At 33.6% G+C, this 20379-nt stretch overlaps 1 long non-coding RNA gene across 1 annotated transcript; it reads left to right on the top strand.

The window, feature by feature from the left end:
• The first annotated feature begins 239 nt into the window (after nt 1–239).
• LOC119636501 lies at nt 240–14536 on the top strand. Its single transcript, XR_005247151.1, has 2 exons — nt 240–894; nt 14194–14536. It is a non-coding gene; the product is annotated as an uncharacterized LOC119636501 (long non-coding RNA).
• Nucleotides 14537–20379: the final 5843 nt, after the last annotated feature.

The following is a 20379-nucleotide window of genomic DNA, read 5'->3' as shown; positions in this document are numbered from 1 at the left end:
ATTGATGTGTGTTATGTTTTCAATGATTTAGTTAAGGGTGGTCTGGCCAAGAAAATAGTTCTCCGGTAATACTTGAAGGACACGGTAATGTGTTAAGAATAAATGAAAGAAAAAATAAAAAAAAGGAAAAAAGAAAAAACATAAAGAAACTAAAGTAAATGAAAGCTTTTAACAAAGGACTTGAAAAATAATAAAAAAATTAAATAGAAACGAAAAAAAAAAAAAATTCATTTAATTTAAAAAGGCAAAATTGCCTAATGTGAGTGTGAAGGGGAAAAAAAAGAAACATAAGCAAATCAAAGATTCTTTTTAAAATCGAACATTTATACAAACGAACATTTATTTATACGTAACGTATTCCTGTGTAAATAAATAAACAAATTCATATATGTACGTATGTGTATGCGCTGCTAAGTAGTTTTAGTTTCATGACTTGTTACGGAAATGAAATGTCTTTACGAAGTGTGTGCAAATACACACACACACACACAAACACACACACACATACACAGCGATTAATTCAACGTGTATTTTGTTATATGCTATAAAATCGTATTTACTACTACTTTGTAAAAGTGTGTTTTGCTTATGTATGTATAAACTTATAAAAGAAAAAGCAAAAAAAAAATTTTAAAAAAATTGTACAGTTATGATGGCATTAGCTGTCGTTGCAATTGTTCAACACGCGCTCAACACTTGCATTTGGATTGAAGATGGATTTTGTAAATTCTTTTCATGATTTCTTGTTTACTTATAATTGGCACGTATTGCCGTAACTGCTGCACGGTTACCAGGACAATTTCATGTGCATAACAGTCTTAAAATATAATCGAGTCGTTTTATAATTTTAATTAAATATTTATTTACTTGCGAGATGAAATGGTTCAGCGAACGGTACTTTTAATTTCTAATTACGTAAATTCAATTATAAGAATGAATTATTCATTCAGTAGGATTTCATTAAAAATGCTCGCGTATTATATTAATTTTTTTGCTTTAAAATTATAAGAAAAAAAAGAGAAAAAAAGAAAAAGTAATCAAGTTGTGAAATGTGAATAAAAATAAAACATTTTTGTTTGCACAATCGTAATTAAGCGACTTAAAGACAGTATACGCGACGCCGCGGGTACATAATAAATATAATGCAAGAATTTATAATGAATGCAAGCTTACTCCTCGCTAACCAAATGAATTGAATAAGAGATGAGTTTAAAATTAATTGTGCTTTACCAGCATTACAGACTGCAGTTTAGGTTGACTTGACTTGACTTGACTCGTTTAACCTATGAACTTATGATTTTATTGCTTTAAGTTTTTTTCCCCTTTGTTTTTTCTTTTGTCTTTTCTTTATTTATTTATCTATTGTTTAAGAAAGTGTGTTTTTTCTTTTTTTCCAATATATATGGATTTTATTTATAAGAAAAATAAATAAAAACTTGGATAAGGCTAAAGGCGAATGTTGCTGATAACTAACTGCTCTTTATGATGGAATGAAAAAAATCGAATTTCCCTTCTTCATATATATTTTTGCGGCGGGTGAGATCATTCTTTTTGTGTACAATATTTATATGAGTTTGATAAATCGCAGATAGCCATCGACAGTAAAGGGATGAAAAGACAAGCTGACGGATGGACAAACAAGCAAGTGGAAAGATGAAAAGCTGAAAAACGATAGGCTGAACCATAGCAGAACAAACTTACATTTGGACAAATTGTCAGGCAGCTAGAGGGCTAAACAAATCAATGGATACGCAGATGAACAGGTGGACGAATGCTCAGATATATGGATGAATTAACAGACGGATGGATAAAACGTATGGATAATAAATGAATTGACAAAGAAACGCTTGGATAAAGAGGTTAATGGACATAGGGACGGATAAACAAGATGACGTAAGTCCTACAAACGAATAGGTAAAGAGGTTGATACACAAGAACGTGGACGAGAAGAACGATGTATTGACAGTAAACCGATAGGCAAAGAAACGGGTGAAAAAAAAGGCTTATAGACATGTTAACTAATGTCCGAGGAAAGGAATGAAGAAATAAAGGAATAATTAGGCAAAGTCATAGATAGGTGGAACTATGCCCAGGCAAAGAAGTGTATAGGCAGAAAAGTCTACAATAGGATTAGAAGAGAGGTTAAATAAGCTTACTGGAATGCAAGCGGAGAGTTTAGAGGACAACTGGGAAATAGAGAAAATTGAGATGATTAAAACGGTGTATAGTTCTTCTAGCAAATGTGGTTGGGAACTTCTGAAAAAGTTGTGTGTGTTCTTTTTTTTCTTCTGGTTACGAAATAAAATAAAGTTTAATAACTAGAAAATAATATTTGATGAAATTTTTCTCCTCCACACTTAGGGGAAAGAATATCGCAAATTGCCAAAGAGAGATTTGTAATGAAACCAATGCAAATGTGATGCATATTAAAAAGTTAAACGATTATAAAAGTAGACAAGGGATTTGTCAGAAAAACTGATATCGAAGCAGTCGGGAGGGACATCAGAATTCGGCTAAGTCAATTTAAAATTTCATGTTTATCAGGAATGTAGGGAATACACTACGATGTATGCTTCTATTCTGATATCACTTCTCCGACAGGTAAGAAAAACGGGTAGAACCCCAGCTGATCAGTTAAATTAACATGTTTACTTGTTACCCCATGAAAAAATTTAAAATCCCCTATTTATTGTTAAATTTATTTTGTACTTAAAAAAAGGTGAATAATTTCTAGTCGTTGCACTCAGCAGTAGTTTTGCTTACTGTTCTTTCGTCTTCTTCGAAGCACCAAATTCATTTCCTAATTATCAACAATGGTTTTCTAATTTATACAGGAATTTAAGATGCTTAGTATTTTGCCCTAGAAAAAATTTAAAATCCCCTCTTTATTATTAAATTTGTTTTATTTTTCGCAAATTTGAACAATTTTAAGTCGTTTGCATTTAAGCTGCGTCATGTTTTATTGCCGAATATAAATTTTGCAATTTGTCGTACTAAGTATTCGTAATAGTGATTCTTCAACTTTTTGCTCTTGCATATTAATTGATAACTATTATATGTTCTTATAGCCAATCACTCAGGGGATGTCAGCTGTTCCTTTAACACGATGATGATTGGAAAGAAAAGAAGAAAGAGAAAGAGATAGGTGAAGAATTTAATTAAAGCTAATAAATATTAAAGGGATAAGGTTCATATCTAATATAAATAATGCAATATGTGGGCGACTTGTGATATTCCGATTAATCGTGAAAATTATGTTTAATTCAACGACGATAACAACTTCTCGCTCATCATCATAATCAAAAAAGATTTTGTTATCAGATTGTTTTTTGCAAATAAACAAAGAAAAATAAAAAATCATCTCTCACCTATTCGTTTACACTTTAACGATTGGGAAACTGTGCAACTATGTCTGTTATTGAAAACCAAAATTCACCAAAAAAATACCATTGCGTAGATATATATATATATATATATATAATGTTTTCATAATCAGCTTAAATCGTAATAACTATTAAATAAACGTTTCACAGCTTTTTAATTTGTTTTAGTGAAACAGTGAAATAGTCCAATAAAGCAATTTTATTGCTAAATAGTGCGGAGGTCCTCTGATTACGTATTGTTATGACATAAATCAAATTTTCTCGCAAATCTATTTGCATGAACATACACACAACTGTACACATATAACTTAGTAATGTAATCATTTATAGTATATTATTATCCTGAACACTATTTCAATGGTCTTCCCGCTTTGAATAGTAATTGACGTTATTCGATCTGTTTACCTGGCAGTTAAGGCAAACAGTTTTTCTATGCTCGGCGCTTCTAGTGATGCGAGAGTATGTTAAGTTTTGTGGGAATATATGAAACATCTGGCACTTTTGATGGACCTAACTTTCATTATACCGATCGATTCTGAATCATTTTCGGAATTAATTTAAAATTTTCTGTCCATTGGTCCTTTACTCCTTTCGTGTATCCTACCTACTTTTTCTGAATCATTTTCGGAATTAATTTAAAATTTTCTGTCCATTGGTCCTTCCCTTCTTTCTTGTATCCTTTCCTCCTTTTCTAAATCATTTTCTGAATCGATTCAAAATTGTCTGTCCATCGGTCCTTCCCTTCTTTCTTGTATCCTTCCTTCGTTTCCTGAATCATTTTCTGAATCGATTTAAAAATGTCTGTCCATCTGTCCTTCCCTCATTTCTTGTATCTTTCCCTACTTTTCTGAATCATTTCTTGAAGCTATCCCTTCTTTCCTTCTTTCTTGTATCCTTCCTTCGTTTCCTGAATCATTTTCTGAATCGATTTAAAAATGTCTGTCCATCTGTCCTTCCCTCATTTCTTGTATCTTTCTCTACTTTTCTGAATCATTTCTTGAAACTATCTAAGCTTGTCTGTTCGTCGCAATTTTTAACCGATTTCGACGAAATTTGGTATGTTTTGCTTCCAGAACAAACGCTGTCAAAAATGATTCTGATTGTACCACTTCTTCTATCACTTTCCATATAAACCTTCATTTTGAATTACCGTATTAAGCGAACTGGTGTAGATTAATGGTAGATCGCGATCCACTATAATGCTTTCTCTTCTTTTCTTTATGAAAATTTCCTTTCATTTTATTTGCCATAGGTTATGTACCTTAAAATAGATTGGTAAGCCCGGATTGTGAATTTATGATAGTGTAGACTGTAGTGTTAACAAAACTAAGATAAATTTTTTTTACAGAAAACTGCTTGCAAAGATTAAAGGAAATTAATTACAACAACATTTCTTTTCCATAGAATTAATTCTTCTTTTTGACTAATTTCTTTCCTCTCTTTGTTTATAAACTTTTACTTAATGCATTTCCAGGTATTTGTTTTTTTTTTTTTGTAACTTCTTTTTCACATGCTGAATTTCATTCGTTACCTTTGAATTTTCATTCAACTTTTTTTTTAAATGCCGACTTCGTAAGACACGTTTATATCATGTCCCTTATAGGCATAAAACATTTTTATCTGTTTTTGCTATTTCCCTAATGTTTTTTTGGAAATTTCATTTCGTCTTGGTCTTATTTTATCAAATATGTGATTATGCGTTGAGTAAATTGTGGGCAATGAGTCTGAACGCAGTGCTCTAATTGCATTCTAGACAGGAGCATATTTTATTTTATACTTCTCCACATTTATGAAAAACATTTTTCCCAGCAGAGACTTACTTTCTTTTTTGTCTTATTAACGGCTCTTAGTCCAGCCCTTAGTTCTAAGCAACAGTTTTGTAAATAAAGTTTCTTCATGGTAGTCTACTTAGCAGTATTACTGACTGATTTCTTTTTGTTTAAAGTTCTTAATCCACTTCTTAATTATAAACACAGTTCCTTAATTGTAATCTCCTCAGTAATGTGTTCGCCTGTTATATTTTGCTTTTTAAAAGCCTCGAAAGTAAAATATCTTTCTAAAAATAGCTCCTTAATTATACTCAGCGGTGTTACTGATTACTTTTTTTTTGTTGGAAATTCTTAGTCGAAATCTTTTTTTCTAAGCAAATCTTCCACTCCATTAGGCAGTGTGTTTGCATGGATTTAATCTTTTGTTTCTCAAAACGCTTTAATTCAGTTCATTATAGTCCAGTCAGCAAAAGCACTGGCTACTCTTTTTTCTGTCTTATTCAAAGATCTTAATCCAACATCTAACGTTGAAAAATGTGCTCCCAAACACGGCTTCTCAAATCTACTTTAGCCAGCAGTATTTTAGTAGACAACTCTTTTTTGATATTTTTCAAATCTTCTTCTTTCTTCTTCATGTCTTCTGTTATAAACAACGGTTCACCAAACGCGAGAGTAGCTCTATTGACAGTCTTTTAAGCATTTACGTCAATTCAAGCGCTTGAAACGCTTTGTTTTTTAATTATACCCCATTCCTCAACATTTCGAGCGATCTATTTTCCACTTTTTATTTAGTATTCAAATTTTCAATTCAAATTTCTCTGAATTTAACTATTTGATATCAAATGAAAGGCTTTCTTATTGTTACGCGTACATATTTCCTTTATTTAGAAAAATATTAAAAAAAAAAAAAAAGAAGAATTTAGTGCCTATAAAATTCATAGAACTTATTGCCCTTAATATTGCTGCGCAATACTTCCTTCATTGAGTGTAATATAAATGCAGTTTTTATTACTTCTGTTTTATATTACTGTTGACAGAATAGACCCAATTAACCGCGTTTTAGTACTACTACTACATACTTATCTACATTTCTTGTAATAGTGCACTAATTAAATCTCTTAGTAAAATAATTTTTTCTAATCAATTATTCGCAATACATTCGCTGTTTAGAAAGTAGTGACCAAAAAATCGCATGAGATAGAAAATATCTGACAAATAAGTGAAGATGATGTTAATTAAACTTGTCCGCTATTTTGATAAAATTTTCGAAAACAATTCTTTAAGCGTAGTACATATTCATCTAATCATAAACTGGTTCTTGTTAAGACGCATAACTTTTATAAGAAGCGAAAGTGAATTTCTAATGAAAGGGCTGGCAAGTTGGAAGACTAAGAAGAAATGTTGTAACCGTTACGTCTTCAGGAAGGATTTCTCACACATTTTAATAACAAAAACAAGTGAAATGTACTTCGTGTACATTGCTTGATTGTTCTGACTGCTAAGCAAATGCCATATTTACGAACAAGAAAATTATATTTATCGCAGGGCTTAACTACGATCTGCTTAAATCAACTTATTATAATTTTAATACACTTTTATGAAAGTAGGCGTTAACTGATTAACTGTTAACTGATCGATAATGGTTAATTTTACATCGCCCCTTTAAACTTGTCTTAAGGTATACTCGCACAGTGTTTTACATTAATATGCCCCTGTAAGTTACCAGCTGTAAGTTGCAGCCTACTTTTGACCCGTTTGTAAGCGGACCATAATAAATGTTTAAGGGATTTTCGCAAACACGCTTATACATTTTGAATTTAAAATGAAGACCTACAAGAAATTTTAAATTTTAGTGTTTTGCCAATCATGGACGTATAGACAGATCATATTGATTTTAATTTTTTTTTGAATTAACGTTAATTTTCGCTCATTGAAGTGACTAAAGAAGAAGGGAAGTAAGTTTACTTTTGAAGAAAGGTCGTACTTTTGCTGTATATCTGCTTTCTGACAAAGGAATTCCTTTCTCAACAAGATCATTGTACTCAGTGCAAACAAATTGGTTGTGGAGGGTGGGCAACAGAAATTTCCTTTATCTTTCGGTAAAGTGGGATAGTATCAAGTTTCAAAACGATTGATCTAGAATCTAGTTACTTTCCCATTCCTAAATAAAGTTAAAGTAAGCGATTTTACCGCCGCTTTTTTCTTTAACCCTATTAGAATAAACCTGGCTTTGTGATTTTTTTGCGAGCGTTGGGGTTATAATAAGTTTATGTCTCTAATACTATTCTAGTAGCAGTCATAAAAATCTGCATAATGTTAATAAAATCTGCAACGTAAGCGCTGGGGGCGAACAAAGCAATGTTTAAGTATACATTAAGATATTCTATATTAAAACAAACTAATGCATACATATACACAAACACACGTACATATATATGTATATATATATGCACGAATATACATAACGTAGTTATAGCTTAATAACAAAGGTATTCTTTTCATGCACACATTTTACGCACACGTACATAAAAAAACAATCAACATTTTTAATGTGGTTGTATTGTAAAAAGGAATGTGTTTAGCATGTAACTAAAGGTAGGGGACAATACATGTGAACGTCAAATATATCTGCAAGCCATGTGTTAAAAGCAAACACTTATGCACACACTCGCACTTACGAACAAAACAGTAGAGGTATTATTGTAAGTCTTCCTCGCATATATATGTATGTATTTCGAGTGTTTTTTTTTTTGTTTTTTTTTTTTTTGTTATTTTTTTAAGAATCCAGGTAACATTTGTACGCAAAAAAAGAAAAAAAACGAAGAAAAATAACAAAAACGTTTCCATATAAATATGCAAGTGTGTTTGTGCGCATGTAACCGAAAAGGAAAAAATGTCATTAAAGTTTTGTGCTTACGAAAAGAGAGTGTGAGTGAACGAGTGAATAAGTAAGCGAATGGTATTTATTATATCAGCTGTTGTATGTTTATTGCTATCATTCGTATATTTAAATTTAACACGCTAACACACATAACGTATATACAACACAATTTATATAGAAAAACATAAACAGTGTAAACTATACTACGTATACAATTCATAGACATTCTTTGACTACAGCCACTACAATTCAAAGTGTTTGTGAGCGTGTGCGTGCGTGCAAATCATTTATATAATAGATATCCTCACGTAGTTAAGTAAGTAAAAGTTAAGTCAATACTATAAACGAGGTTTACTCTACCGGAGAAAGAGAGAGAGAGAGAGAGAGAGAGAGAGAGAAGGAGAAGGAAATATAAAAAATAATTGATGTACGTTTAGGCATATATGGAACAGAAAGCTTATAAATGTATTATAAATGGAATTTATATGTGTGTGCGTATGCGTATATTCATAAGCGCAAAAGGTGTTATATATGTAGATAGAGATTGAAAGGGAGATGACAGTGTCAACGCTAAACGTGAACACAATACTTAACTGAGTACAAAGCAAACTCATACAAATTCTATCGTTATTCCGTATGATATAAAAGACATTCTAAATATTGCTAACACTAATGTGAAATATGTACATAATATACGTACAAGCGTATACATATATATACATGCACTTGGCTGTTCAGCTTAAAATTTACTTGATATTTGTGTATTTGTGTGCCTGTGTTGGCTATAACGGTCGACAAAATTTTACTATGCCAGCAGGATAATCAATAGTCGTTTATGTAAACGTTTCACTCTCGTGTACACATACACACACACACACACATATATACATACATATAAAGACATTGATAAACACAAATATTCAAGTGTACACTTACTTACAACTTATAAGCGTTCTAAATACACCAATACATATATAAAATTGAAATTTGCACAAAGCACGGGTAACCACTATACGGGGACACGATGAATCGCAGTTATACCAGTACATACTTAAAAGTAATAAATTCGATTTTGTTTGTTGGGCCGCTTGGTTTGGTTGGTTGAACGGTTGTGGAGTATTGTGCGTATATACATACATACGGTATGTTTGCTGTAGTTATGACAGCAAAGCAAAACATTATTATTGCTGTTAGAGATACATAATCATATTAAAACTGAAATTTAACGTTTATAGAGTAGACACAGTACAACGACGATATTAATTTATGCTGATTTTGTGCTTTTGTTTTTGATGTGCATGTGAACGTGAATGTTTTGTGATCCCTAAGCAAAGGTGAATTTTTGATCCTTTTCATTATGCACTAATAACCGAATTTTCTGTATTCTAGCGTTTGTATATATAATCATTATCGACATAGCTTAAAATGTCGAATAACATTAAAAAAATATATGATGGGGTTTTTTGAATAGGTAATGGGGGAGGGTGGAAGGGGGGAACAGGGAAGATCAAAATATATACAAATATTTCGAAATTTGCGTAGATGACTTGTTGTATTCATATTCCAGTTACAAGAAGCTATAATCGAATATTCGTCACGTTTAGTTTAGTGGGAGAGAAAAGTATAAACAAAGAGGAAGAGATTTTTATCTCATGTAATATATCTCAAATTCTCATTGAAATATAAATAACAACTATTTTACACTCTGCACTTTCAACAGATAAGCTGATGTTTTGCTTAAAATTATCACAATTAGCATTGCTTAGCTTGTCGTAAACCCATGCGTGGAGGATTGGCATTGAAATACATTTTCCCACAACATTATACAACACCAGCATGTAGCTTTTTAATCACATTGTTGGCCTTTGGAACAAACTACCTCCACTGACCTTCTCGCCTACGCCTTTTGAATAAACATAAATGCTATTCCCTTTTTCTTCCCCCCTCTAGCTAGCAATCTTTTTTAGCCATTCTGTCCATACACAGGAAACATTCCATTATCATTGGCTGGGCAAATATAAAAAAAAAAAAAAAAATGGAACTGCGGCTAAATACAACCAATAACTGGTGCCCTTTTGTCCTTGGTTGAATAGTGACACAATAATAATGACGCCTTTTGGCATTTGTTTACTTCTTCATCTGTAACTGAATGAATAATAACCCATGGATTACGCTATGAAAGTGTTTTTCGGACTAAACAATAATAACTCGGCTATGTTTTCCCATTTAAAACAACGAAGACAGATTTCGAAATTTGACATGTAAGCTCCCCATGTTTCATAATGACCGTGCTTTCACAGCCATCAGCCGTCAGCGGGATGAACTTTGTGTAAGTCGAGTCATAAATAAAAAACCAATGATGTTTATATGCCACAAAATAGTAATAAGAAAAAAACGGGCTAAGAAGAATGGAAGGAATAGAGCAAAATCTCTGGCGAAGTTTGATTGCCATCCATATGAAATGTTTTTACGAGTTTCGGTGAGAAAAATAATTTTTAACCATCTCTAACAAGTGGTCATGCAATAATTGCAAGTGAAGATGCATCATGGAGCAACTCACTCCACTACTAGCAGGAATTCATGTCCTATGTCACTGCTCGGTATAACATAAACAGAAAAAAAACATAATGAACTTTTGTAACATTAACAGGATATGGGAAAAATTAAATTGAGGTTAGGTTTTCAATTTATTAAAACGTATCTGTAAGATATCTGATGTAGATGATCTGCATAATTCTTTAGCGAAATTCCCATAAAGAAAATCACAATTAAATTTTTTTTTCTTTCACACATAGAATTTTGCGCCTTTTTTGCAAATTTTAATGCTAAATGAGCTAAGGGATAATTTGAACGTCTAACTCGATGATAATTTATTAAACTAAATTTTACAATTACTCTTTATAAAGTATGGATAGAGCTGAGTATAGTATGAGGTCGCATCAGAAATAGAGCTTAAAGGTCGCGCTTTTTGAACTATGTGGCTATGTGGCAGGCCGCAAGGTTTACCAATAATGTGAAATATGATATGCGCCAATCATTGAATTAATCCATGACGGGAGAAGTACCTTTATTTCTTTTTTGTGTCTTTCTACCTGGCTATAAAGTGTTATGCTTTGAACACTCGGCATAGGTGCGAGTATACGGTCAAATCACATTAATATTTGATTTTTTCAAATAAGGCGTTATATGGGAAGTGGTCGGGTGGCTCCAATCCGAGTCAATATGAACAACGTTCATCCTTGGATCAAAATAGTTTGTGTAGAAAATTTCATCAAGGTACCTCAAAGATTGCGACTTGCAGGTCGAAGACAGGCACCCAGATCGACGAACAGACAAGCTTACATAGATGCAAAAAGTGATTCTGAACGGATGGGTATAATAGCAGATGATAGAATAGAGACCTTAAGCCTTGCTGGGTGTTTGATGTATCTGCGCAAACTTAATAAATCCTTGTACCACAAGTGACGTATAAAAAGCAAAAGGCGTTAGCTTAGAAAAAGTGCGTTCATGAAGCTTTGATTTCCGAAATGTTTCACCCTCTATTCAGCTCTCCCTCTAGAAAAGACGGACATAACGTTAATATTGGGTAATAAAGGATTTTCAGGCACCATGCCTTTTGAAATTTATTAAATAAATTCATATAAAGCAAATCTTTCAGTTATTCAATTGATTTTTATGACGGGAAGACTTTCTAATTTTGATAACCTAAGAGCATTGGCCTCAAAGCAATAGCATTGCTCCGATCCTATTGATAAAGCTCTGATGTTAATTGAGTTCTAAATAAGCGCAAATACAAATCTTCAAGCACATGTATGCAAAACCTTTTTATCTCAAATCCAAAGTTGTTGCGAACAGTGGCAAAGTTCGGGGGAAAGTTGGTTTTTAAATTTTTTTTTTTTTTTTTTTTAAGAATGGCTTTAGCTGTCTTTTTTTTTATGTACAAGGGACCAAATTTAAACGCATTTGTTTTTCCTATGGGTGCAATATGAGGCACTTTTCGTCTGCTCCTGGATCTGAAATCATAATTTTGCAATCATATGTTTACCTTTACATTGGTATTCTATGTTTACGGTGTTGCTGTTGTTATTTTATAATTAAAAGAAAAAACAAAAATAAAAAAAATAAATACAATTTTTGAAAATTAAAACAAACACTTCAATACGCAAAAGCAAATACATTCTGTTCGCATAAGCGCGCGAATTGTTTTGTTTTATTAAAACAACAAACAAACAGTGGATGTATAGAAAGCGAAAAATTTGATTTCAGTCGATTGAAATATTTGTTTTGTTTAGTTTTAGTTGTTTTGTCTATGTCTATTATATTAAATACGAAACATTTTACTTTTTCTTATAGTTTGAATACTTTTTCCATCAACAGATTAAGTTTTTAAAGTGTTTATTTAAGTACTTCACGCTTTTCGCATTATTAACGTGCGATTTTTTCTCTCACTCATTGAAATTTTATTTGGGTTTTATGGAAAGAATGCGAGTTTTTTTTTTTTTCTGTTTTCTTTTTTTAATAACAGTACAAATAAAAATCATTTTTTTTAAATTTTTTTTTTTTTTTTGCTCTTAAGAGGAAAGCTTTTGTTTTTTGTGTTACATTTATTTATATACATATATATATATATATTTTTTTTTTTTTTTGTGATAAATTTTTTATGGTTTTTTGATTAACCAAGTGTTTCGGCATGGTTAGCTTAATAGCGAGTAAAAAAGTTTTGCTAAACAATGCCAAAAATTTGTATATACATCGTAGAGCATCTATTAACTTTGTCATGCGATTGTAATCATCTAGAAATAGGCATTGTTGGCTTTATACATTTGGGCACAAACTTTGTAGAACGTTACGTCCCACTACAAGCATTTTTCCGATGTATTATCATATATTATATCATCTGTGATGAGAGCACACTTAGATGGGCATAATTTTTATTACACAAATCAGTTCAGCATGATTTAAAATGTTTCGAGATATCTGTCCATATATTGTCCGTCGAAGAAGTGCCTTGTTCCATCTATAGGCCACTATTAACGATTAGGTTTTGATGAAATTTGGTAAACCGAGCGATTATGACTTAAGGATGGACGATTATACTCTATATTCCATAACAGGCGACTTTGTTGTTATTTTAAATAAATCATTCGTTGGCCAGCTTGTTAAAGAGAAGCTTAGGGTTGTTACTCAGGATGGGTATGTTCTGATTTACATATTACATACGGTCAAGCGAACGTACTGTGAAGGCTTATGTCCGCGCAAATACTCTGGCCATGTACGATACGTCATACTATATTGACTATGATGCTTATGTAGCATGTTACTCTTACCTATTTGTATTTGATGTATCTGCTAAAAATTTACTAAGAAAATAAATTTAAAATTTGTTAACGTTTGTGGGCATCACAAAAGTCGTTGTCAGTTCAGCATGAATTTTTCGCTTTTTGCTCTTTTTTTTTTTATTGTGGTCTTTTGGTAAGTAGGAGGAATACGCCAGCATAAAGTATGTTGTCCGTTATTAAATTTTTATTATATTAAGTAAAAGAGCAAAATTACATAAATTAAGGAAAAAGTAAAAAAAAAAAAATATATTTTAGGCTGAGAGCAAATCTTTAATACGTATCATCTTGCTTTGCTTGACTGCGATCATTTTAAAATGTGCCTTGCAACCTATATAACTAAACACATAGCATGTGTGTCAAGTTTCAGGTATTTTATCTCACTTTTTTATGAACGTAAGTAAGTAGCAGACGATAGATATACAGAAAGTGAATTATACATTATGTGTGCCTCTACTTTATCTTCTTTTTTTTCTTCTTTTTTTTTTTTTTAATGCGTATTTCTGGAGACTATGAAGGCAGAACGGAATCTAATATGACCCAGTTACGGTTCGATGGTTGATATAATATTTTTTTTATTTTTTTTTTTTTGTTTCAAATCTTAATCTAAAAAAAAAGACTTGAATTTCTCCAGTTTAAAGTAAGTGCATGTGCTAAAAAGGGTGAATAGGAGTGATTGTGGTATGATTAGTTTTTAAGTTAAGCAACAACGCACTAACAATAGCTATATATAATAATAATAATACTTGCATAAAAGGATTTTTTTTAATAAAATATTTTTTTATTGTTTTTAACTCTATAAATGTAAAATGCACTAAGAGAAGCATCGTTTTTGTTGAGAGCCCCCCTTTTTCTTTTCTGCTTTGATTTGGCATTGAAGCCTGAATAACATTGAAACCACAAAAATAACAAATAAAAAAAAAAAATAAATAAATAAATAACAAAAAAAAAAAAAAAAAATACACATCTTTATGCTCTCGCTAGTACAGCTTTGCTGTACAAGCAAGCACTTATCATAAAAGTGTGTTCGATATACGAAAAACAAAAAAAAAAAGAAAAGAAAACAAAAGCTCTAAAGTGCCGCTGTTCTATTTCATCTTTAGTTTTCATTACTGCTATATGTAGACGTTATACGTATGATATATGCTCGTAAGTGTTATTCAAAAAAAAAAAAAAAAAACATTCTTGATTACATTCGAACACTCCAACAACACACATACAAACTTATTTCGTGCTCTGGCATAAATTTCCTAACAGCTGTTTATACCACTGACTACACAAATGACGTATATATGAATGAATGCGTACGATGAAAACGGAATCTTATGAATTGGATTACATCTAACAAGGAAAAGAACGTCAGGAGAGCAGCAAATAAGAAAAGCATATACGCAGATAGACAGTTGCAGTTTCCTAAACAAATAAATCACAATGAGACGGTAAGTTCGTTTTGAATTTTCATTTCTTTTCTCTCTCTCTCTCTCTCTCTCAACATTTTTTGTTGTTTTTATTCATTTCCTCGCAATATCCTCGAGTACGTATCGATTTCTCGGTTGATATTAGCGTATGTGTTTTATACATGATTTTGAGTAACATCTGGTTAATGTGATCTTCTACGGAAAATTACTTATGAAGTGTTTTCATTTTTTTTCTTCAATAACCCACTATCGAAAGGCTAGAGGTATATTCAATTTGCTAAGACCTTTGTAACATTAAAAATGCATAAATAAGCTTACATTTGTATTAGTGTTAAATAAATAATTCCGCTGCATACCTGTTCGCCTGCTACAAAAGTTTTCAAGATCGTAAAAATTGCATATCGTATATCTTGCATGCAGCTTAATGTAGTGAAAATTGTTCAAATCAGCTGAAGAACTCGCTTATAGTATAAAGCAAACTGAAAGTTCGTTTGTCGCCAAAAGCATAAGAAAATGTTTTTTTTTTTTTTTTTGCTCATTATGTGTAATACTTACTACAATAGTTACAGGAAGCCCTGAGTTTTTTTTCATAATGTGACCAACCACTCAGAAGGTGTTCCCTATATATAACACGGCGATAGTCACAAAGAAGTGGGAAAGGAATGAGACAAGCTTTGTGTCCAATCTGTAAAGTTTTTATGATTTTAGTGACTGACCACTCACTATACCTACGACCAACTGCGATCAAACTGCACTGCGGTTTGCGACCGCGGACAGGCCTAGTTGGTCGTGGCTGTTACTTACTCGGCTTTACCGCCGTTCAACTTATTTTCCATGGACGATACTATAATATCTGCACAGGAACCGAAATCTTTTTGTTTTTTTTCTTTTTTTTTTAAATTTTTTTTTAGAACCAAAGGCCGAATATAATTTTTTTTTTTTTTTGATTTGTCCTCTTGCTTGGAACATGCAGAAATCCTGGTCAATGTGTTGTAGCAGAAGGTAGTAGTTTATATTAACATAATCAAAAGGTCAGCCGGTCGGACGTTGTAACCGATAAACGCACAAACGTCATTGTAAAATTACTTAGTGTGGTAGTAATGGGGGAATGTTCATTTTTTATCTAGCCAACACCCAAGAAATAGGTAACGAAAAATCCTTTTGAAGACAGGCGGACGAACGAAACTTTCTTACTGGACGGGCTGATATTGTGCCTTCGACTATTTTACATCGTGCTTATCGTCTTTCCTCAAAAGTAAAACGAGCGGAAAGACCCGCTAAAAAGTGCTGTCAACTAGTGTGAAGGTTAAATCAGTAAATGTTATCGCGATCGAAACAATAAATGTTACGTATGTATATGCGTTCATATATACACATAAAGTGTATTATTCTCGACCAAGAAGTAAGATTCTAAGCCTATGAAAACATGTCCCTTCGATCATTTTTTCGCTTTTATGCTTTTTCTCTTGTTAGAAAGATCGCAATAGTAAAAATTAAGAAAGATGTTTGAAGCTAAAATGGGAATAAGTCGTCTGCCGTAATAGACAAGAAAAGAAAACTTACATTTTTTTACAGATCTACGTCTAAACTATGACTTCATTGCAATGATGGACATAGATGTGCACTTTGGACAACGAGCTATAACTTGCACCCCCAAAGAGATATCGATCCGAATGTCAGCATGGATACTTCTCGGAATTACTCGAAGAATCGATCGAAGAAGTGCTGCTGACGCAGTCGCTGATCCTTCTAAAGGCTTAAGATGGTCATGTCCTGACTGTAGGCAGCGGGACATTGACTTTTATAAACTTTTCACGGAGACCCGTTATGGTTTCTCGGAATTGAGTAGAAATCTCGGCTCCTTATGGGAAAAGTTTGAGCTCATTAAGTCTAGGTTTGATGAGTGTCGCTTTATTGGACACTCATCTTCTACTCGTAGCGTAGCGTGTGGGACGTCACCTCTGGCTTTCTCCAAATCTAATTCGTTGGTACAAGTTACCGCTCCTTCTAACTCTAAAATGGATAGTAATGTTTCCGATATTGCTGAGTCGGTTGGTAGCAAAACAGTTACAAACAAACCGGCAAGTCCATCGGCTTTAAGCTACGCTGAAGTGGCAAGGGTATCTCCGCCCAGAGCCGCCACTCACTCTAATCAAGTGCCATCGCCTAAAAGTAATGAAGAGAAAAATAAGTCATCCTCTCCTCCTGCCTGTTCGCGTGTGAATGCTGGTCACCAGACTGGGCAAGTCTCACAAGCTGCCGGTACAAGGGCGATAACCCCATCTATATTTTCCCCAACTCGAAACTCTCCTACTGTGAACCCCCCTCCTGTTCCAAATAATGACATTTGCTTGACGGCAGTTCCTCCCAGAAAAGCAATATTTGTGTCAAGACTGACACCTGAAACATCGGTGGATAACATAAAAGGTTATCTGGCGACGAAAGTCCCATCAGTCAACTTAAAGCGTGTTAGCATCTTCAAAATGGCTCCTTCTCAAGCTAGGGCAATCTCCTCTTTTAAAATATTAGTTCCGACTGAAAACAGTGATATGTTGTTAAACAAATCACTGTGGCCGGTAGGATCCTTAATTAAGGAATTTATCCCTCGTGATCGTCCCCGTAATACCAAGGCAATAGTCTTGTCGCCTTCAAAAAACTAATTGTTTCTTCAGGCCCACTATCTCTCATTTATCAAAATGTTAGGGGCCTAAATTCGAAAATTCGTTCCACTTTTCTAAATTCAGTGAGCACGGAATTTTTCTGTTTGGCCTTTACTGAAACCTGGCTAAAACCCGATCTACATTCGTCGGAACTTTTTCATAATTCTTTCCAAGTGTTTAGAAATGATCGAGTAAATCGCATTGGTGGTGGTGTATTAATTGCCATATCTGCGTCAGTCCCGTCCAATTTAATTGAATTTCCCACTTCTCCTGACGTTGAATTTATCGCTATTCGTGCGAATATGCCTGATAAACATCTATTCATAACCTGCTCCTATATTCCCCCAAATTCTGATATCTCCATTTACGGGAAACACGCTGCCCTCATTTGTGAAGTGGCCAAGCGGTCTAGACCCACCGATTTGGTCGTTGCATTGGGTGACTTCAATTTGCCTCAAGTCACTTGGTGTAACACTGATAATTCTGGCTGCTTGGTTCCTACTTCAACGTCTGATAGGGCTGTTGTGTTCTTTAATGAATTGTTTGATCACAATTTGGTTCAATATAATCGTACCCCTAATTGTAATGGTAGACTGCTTGATCTCTGCTTTGCCAATTTTCCCGAGATTTACGTAAATCGTTGCCCACCTTTTAGTTTACCTGAGGATCCTTATCATCCATCAATATGCATTTCCTTTCATCATATTAATGATGGTTTGTTGGAATGCCTTAATGTGCCAACTCAAACTTGTTAATTATTATGATTTTCATAAAATCAATATTGTATTACTAAAACATCGTCTTTCACATCTGACGCTTGATTTCTCAACCGGTAGTATTGAAAACTTAATGCCATCGTTCTACAATACATTAAATCTAGCTATTGCTGCATCTGTTCCGATCAAGCATTGTCGACCTCGAAGCAGATGTCCCCCGTGGTTTAATAAGACAATTAAATATCACAAGAATAGAAAAAACTCGCTATTCAAAAAATATTCGAAAAGTGGCTCTGCGCTCGACTATTTCGCTTACTCGGTGGCGAGGCATAGATTTAACTCCCTCAACCATCATTATTACTGCAGATACCTTCAGTTCATTAAATCCTCTCTGTTTGCTAATCCTAAATTCTTCTTTAAATTTGTTAACTCTAAAAGAAAAATTTCCACATATCCCTCTCATGTTTCTTTTAATGGCTCTGGTTCCTCGGATGATTTTGAAATCTCAAATCTATTTGCTGAGTATTTCCGACGAAACTTTTCGATTGCTAATTTTGAGTTATCAGCAAACTACCCATATCGTATAACTAACTCGGTTTCAATACCTAACTTGGTTATTTCGGAAGATGATGTTTTCAAAGGGTTAAGTTCTCTAAAATACAGTTGTTCGCCTGGACCTGATGGAATTCCATCATGTGTACTTAAATCTTGCGCTGTCGAGTTGTGTGGTGTGATCTCAAAGATTTTTAACATGTCCTTGTGTTCAGGTGTTTTCCCTTCATGTTGGAAGAGTAGTTTCCTTATTCCTATCCACAAGAGTGGAAGTAGACAATTTGTTGAGAACTACAGAGGCATAGCCAAGTTGAGTGTCTTGCCCAAGTTGTTCGAGCGTATTGTGACTCAGCATTTAGCCTTTGCCATTAATTCGTATATTTCTCCGCACCAGCACGGCTTTCGGAAAGGGCGATCTACAGTCACCAACTTGTTAGAGTTTACCTGTCATGTTTTCAAGGCTTTTTCTAGTGGCTCTCGCACAGATGTTATTTACACTGATTTAAGCAAAGCATTTGATTTGGTTAACCATAGACTACTTATCTTTAAACTCCAAGCCTCTGGTTTCCCACCCTACTTAGTGAAATGGATAAGCTCTTATCTGCACAATAGATCCTTCAGAGTTTTGTTTAACTTCATTAGCTCGGATGAATTCCCCGTTACGTCTGGCGTACCTCAAGGAAGTCACTTGGGTCCCATTTTATTTAGTTTATACATTAACGATCTCCCATCGGTGGTTAATTCCAGCCAGATCTTAATGTATGCTGATGATGTGAAACTGTTTTCTTCCTTCTCTGTTGAATCGCAATCACATCAGCTTCAAGGTGATTTAGATAATTTTGTTGCATGGTGCTCTTTGAATCTCCTGCAACTAAATCTGAGTAAATGTAAGAAGCTTTCATTCTCAAGAAGAAAGTCATTCATTACTCAGTATTTCATAGATTCGCATAAGTTGGAGGACGTCGATTCGATTACGGATTTAGGCGTCCTATTTGACCATAGATTACGTTTTAACTTGCATATTGAGCTCTCGATTAGCAAAGCTAGGTCCGCGCTTGGTTTTATAAAAAGGTGGTCCAAAGAGCTTGATGATCCCTACATTACGAAAAGGCTGTACATGTGTTTGGTTAGACCCATACTCGAGTATGCCTCAGTTGTGTGGTCTCCTTCATATAGGTGCTACGTAGATTCAATTGAATCAGTTCAAAAGCAATTCTTGCTGTTTGCCCTTAGAAATTTGGGTTGGGATCCGATTGCCTCTCTTCCTCCGTATGAAAATAGGTTGCTTCTGCTGTCCCTACCGTCTCTTGAGAAACGTAGATTTGTTCTTGGCGTTTCCTTTCTAATTAAAGTAATAAATGGTGCTATTGACTCGCCTTCATTACTTGGTGAAGTAAGCTTCAATGTCCCTAACCGCTTCTCTAGGCACTTTATCTTGGTAAAGCTTAATCAGTGTAAATTTAATTATGAGCTGTTCAATCCGCTCAGAGTCGTTTGCAAGAACCTAAATGACGTCTACCACTTATTCTCGTTATCGGACTCCTTAAAGTCCATTAAAGCAACATTGCTTAATACGCGCGATTTACCTATGTCGTATTTAAACTAGCTTTCATCCTTAAAAAGTCGTTACGTTTCGAAAGTGAATTATTGTTAATTTATTATCG

Source organism: Glossina fuscipes, unplaced genomic scaffold, assembly GCF_014805625.2.
Source record: "Glossina fuscipes isolate IAEA_lab_2018 unplaced genomic scaffold, Yale_Gfus_2 28, whole genome shotgun sequence".
In the NCBI taxonomy this organism is placed as follows: Eukaryota; Metazoa; Arthropoda; class Insecta; order Diptera; family Glossinidae; genus Glossina; species Glossina fuscipes.
This window is presented reverse-complemented; position numbering and strand designations above follow the sequence as displayed.